Source organism: Tiliqua scincoides, chromosome 4 (assembly GCF_035046505.1).
Source record: "Tiliqua scincoides isolate rTilSci1 chromosome 4, rTilSci1.hap2, whole genome shotgun sequence".
In the NCBI taxonomy this organism is placed as follows: Eukaryota; Metazoa; Chordata; class Lepidosauria; order Squamata; family Scincidae; genus Tiliqua; species Tiliqua scincoides.
Genome location: NC_089824.1, coordinates 89,426,626 through 89,431,220, shown reverse-complemented (window position 1 = coordinate 89,431,220; position 4,595 = coordinate 89,426,626). Strand labels below are relative to the sequence as shown.

At 43.8% G+C, this 4,595-nt stretch overlaps 1 pseudogene; it reads left to right on the top strand.

Annotated features, from left to right (window-relative positions):
- The first annotated feature begins 1,158 nt into the window (after positions 1-1,158).
- On the top strand, positions 1,159-1,275 carry LOC136649998 (5S ribosomal RNA; annotated as a pseudogene).
- Positions 1,276-4,595: the final 3,320 nt, after the last annotated feature.

Below are 4,595 nucleotides of genomic sequence, written 5' to 3'. Positions count from 1 at the left end.
ACCTCCTGAGAGAGGAAATCTTCTTTTTCCTCCTGTTTCCACATTTAACTGGTTAAGCCAGAAGGTGGCAGCAGGCAATGTCCAGAGAGAAAAGGGTTAACTCTCCTATTTCAGTGAATAGAGACAGAGGGGCACCTGGGTTTTTAACAGCCCAGACCCAGATCAGCCTTTTGCAATTCCTTAAGGGCTTGCTCCAGCACTTAATTCTGGAGCAGCCCACAGAACCCTAATTCTGCCCAGCCCACAGGTATACACGTTTGATTTTTGTTGCATATATGCAACATTGGGCAGATAAGGCTTTAAAAAGGTTGACAAAACACAAGCCAGAGACCTAAGTTGTTTTGTCGCATACCTGATGTGGTGATTGAGCTCCCTTCTATTCCCCTTAAGGAAAGCTGAAGCTTTCCTTCAGTAACGTTTAATAGGAACCAAGCTTGTCTGAGACACTTTTAAATCAGAGCCATTGCAGAAAGACTGCACAGCCAAGCAGGCATATCATTTTGTGGATTCATGGTCTTCTTCATTTGGGTCCAGCAAAGATCATAGCCCCAGACAGCCCACCAGTGGAATTGGCATGCACCCACTGACTGGGCATCAAAATTCACCTGATGGGGTCCAAGGGCTAATAGGGATGCCAGGATGGTCAAAAACTGTCCAATTAGACACATTAGTGATATAATCAACTCTAGGTTTCTTAAGATCCAGGCTTCTTATGCTCTGACTTGATTCTCTGAGAGACTGTATCTATGTGTAGCCAAGGTCTCACCTACCCCCTGGGGATCACTAAGGTCTGATGGGCTCTTCAACATAACCTTGAAGGAAGTGTAGTTAGAGGACAATAAGACTTGGATGCATGATTAGGGCAGTGGTTACCAAACATTTTAGCACCAGGGCCTACTTTTAAAAATGACACTCTGTCAGGACCCACCTAGCTTTACAAGACTAATGAAAAAATTGCCTTAACAGCTGCTCAAGCATCTGATATGGTGGGGGGGGGGGCACTGCCTTCTGGAGCATTTGTTGAGTTCCAGGTTCATCCAATCAGGACCATTCTAGTGGCTCTGTATTTCACTTCGTCTGGCCTTTGATAGGAACCAAGGTATGTTTGCCTACTGATGAGTAACTGTGCACATGTGACTCAGTTTCACTTTACATAATGGCAGCAACTGTTACCCTGCACATGCCTGATCTCATCTGATCTTGGAAGCTAAGCAGGGTCAGGCCTGGTTAGTACTTGGGTGGGAGACTGCCTGGGAATACCGGGTGCTGTAGGCTTATACCATAGTCTTTTGAGACTGAAGGTTGCCAGCCATTTTCAAGGCTCAATATGTTGCAAGGTGCAAAAACCAAGATGTTACAAGGGATCCTAGATGTTACAAGAGATCTCAGATGTTGCACTGTAATCCCAGGTACCAAAGCAAACTCAGTAGACAGTGGTGATCAAATCCAGGCTTTTATTGTAAATCCATCAGCAAAAGATTGTAAATCCATCCACATCCCCAAAGGAGACATAGGAAGTGTGAAGAAGAGAAGCCCCAAAGGAAACTGCTTGCACCAGAAGTGGGGAGAAGAGAAGCGTGTAACGCCTCCTTTAGCTGACTTTTATTACAATCTGGGGTTCCCTCCTTGAAACACATTTGGAGACAATTCATTGGTGGGTTCAAAACATCCGTTGTTTTATAACAGGCCATCTCATACATCCATCATATACAATATACCCCCAGCAGTTAGCCAATGGCACTGCACACAAACCTGACCTCATCCATAACCATCGGATGATGTTCTGTGGCCTTCGTAAGGCAATCTGTGAAATGCAACATACTTGCTATTGACATCATGGTGTGTGTGTTCATCTAAAAACTGCTGTGAAATGATTTTCTCTGGGAATCTGACCTTTGCAATGTGTTAATCCGGAAGTGCTTTGATATCATGTCTCTTTAAACTCTAGAATGCAGTTAGTCCACTAAAACTCAGTTAAAACATTACTATTTGTTAGTCACACTTATGTGTACCCCAAAACTGATCTCAAAATGAAAAACAAGGAATATGAGAAAGCTAAGCTTACTAGCGTTCTTCTATGAGAGCTGGTGTGAATATGTGCTTTCTAGCATGTGTGTGCACAGCTTAGTGCTCTAAAAGTCTTCAAACTGAACGTTAAAGCAATGTTAAAACTTCAAGCCGAATTTCAAACTGCTAGATTTTTTTTTCTGTGCTCTGAAGACAAAGACTTCTTCATTGTGCTGGCTAGTCTTATCAGTATGTCCTGAGAACAACTGTCTTTCTGCCAAGTTCAGCCAAATATGTGAGTTAAAACCGAAACCGTTTGTGAGAACCAATTTTTTACTCAAGTTCAACTTGCTTGGACATTCAGAGATGGACCATGCTATTTACATTTCAGGTAAGCATTCTATACCATAACTTCTACTGATACCTTCCAACAAATATATTTGCCTTGTCAGCTTGGAGGGGAGACTTTCTTCTTAAGTGATTTGGGGGGGGGGGGCTGTATACATTGAATCAGGACCATTCTAGTGGCATTGTGCTCTCTCTCTCTCTCTCTCTCTCTCTCTCTCTCCTGGCAACAGAGTCTGCTTGATTTGGGTCCTGTATTGGGGCAGGTCAGAGAAAAGAAGGAAATGCTGACACAAGGAGTCTCTTCCAAGCATCAATGAGGAAACCAGTTTTAGCCAGTTCCAAGAGAGGCACTGAGAGGCAATTGTTACTGGGGGTGCTTTTCAGAATGACGTAACATGTTCACTTGGGGGAAATCTACATCATGTGCTGCTGGACCCACGCACAGTTTCCAAGGGCATGACTCGGTGAACTTCATGATGGGGATAATAATAAGGAAGGGAAATCAAACTTTTTAAAATCACTTTTTCTTTGCCAACTATATGGTAGGTTCTAAACAAGCATATTTTTATCCAAATGTTTATATTCCACCATTCTGTCTTTGACAAGGCCCACCACGATTGTAAGGTAGCTTACAACATTTTAAAATCCAATAATACCATAAAAATATAAATGCAAATTCCAACCCAACACAGAGGCCAAAAATTAAAGTCGGGGTGGGGGGGGCACTACAGTGCAGTGCAACAAGCTAGATGCCTGCCTAAACAAAACTGTCTTTACCAAATGGTGAAAAATAACCAGTGAGGAAGTCAAGAGGAGGAGATCCCCCAAAGGAAAGGTATTCCAAAACTAGAAAAGACCCTGATTCCTCCCCCCCAATGTCAGGAAAAAAAGAGGAAAGTTGGACCAGGGCCCCAGGTGTGCAACCAGGTGTAGGCAGATTCATATCTGAATTGAGCCCAGAAGCCAACGTATTGAATTAAGCCCAGAAGTACTCAATCTGATCCTAACTTGTGCTAAAACAGGCAGGCAGGCTGAGTGACCTGCACTGTATCCAGCACAATAAAGGTGCCAGCTGGATCAGAACTCAGATTAAGGTGATACTTTTCCTCTTATCTCATGTTACACACCAGCCACCCCTATGGGGTCACCCGGATCTATGCAAGCAAAATTACTGGCACAAATACAAGCCGCTTGGTATAACACCCAGCTGGCATGGAGGATTTGGGCTGCAGTTCTGCCCCCCATTCCAGGCCCGATTTGCCCAGTGTCCCACCATCCTCCTGCCCTCCCTGCCCCTTCTCTACCCCTTCTCTACCTCCTTTCTTCCCACCCGCCACCCTCTTCCACTCTCCGTCTGGGCTGCTCAGGCCAGCACAAACTTACCCCTCCAGGCAAGGATCCGGTGCAGGGAGGCAAGATTGCATCCTTGCACCAGCCCATCCTGTTCAAAAGGTGGCTCCAACTCGCTTTATGTCACATTCGTGACACTCCTGGGCCAGCACAGGGGACTTGCACCGGCTGAGGTTCAACTCAGAATTGTGCTCTGAACCACTGCAGATGGTATAAAAAGGAAGCGATCTCTTCCCATGTCTGGCCCCAACCAGAACCTGTGCTGCAGCATTTTGTAGCAACCAAATTTCAGGAATGTTAGCAAAACTAGTCTAAGAATATCTGAAGCACTTGCACCTGTCAAGTGTACATACCCGTGTCAACAGCCAGCTTTTAGTATTCCATCTTTTGTTCAGTAATTTCATTGCTTTTGTGCAAATGGAATAGAAATGTTTTGCTTTGACATGGCTTGGACCTTTGTGTCCGTATGTATATCTTTATGTATATTATATTGTGGTACTATTCAGACTTCAAGCAGATACAGTTTATTTGTCCCTTTTTCATCTGAGAGGGAGGGATCAAAAGCAAAACAAACCCCCAAGCCTGCTGTCTCATTAATAAGAGACAGGAGCACTTTAATTCAGTACCCTCAGGGCTATAATAATGGCACTGTGAAATATTTTTAAATGGATCTTTTGAGGTTTTGGCAGTTGTCATGCACAGACCTATAAAACTTAAATCCCTTGCAGCTTTAAATGGTTTCATTTTTAGCACAAAAATAACATGCACCTTCCTCCATCTAATCTTATTTACCAATAATGTGCTTCAGGTAATAAAACATGTGTCTTGGAACAGTTCAGCACTAGCTCTTTCTCCTAGCTATTTTCCCCATGTTGTTGTGACTTGGTCAG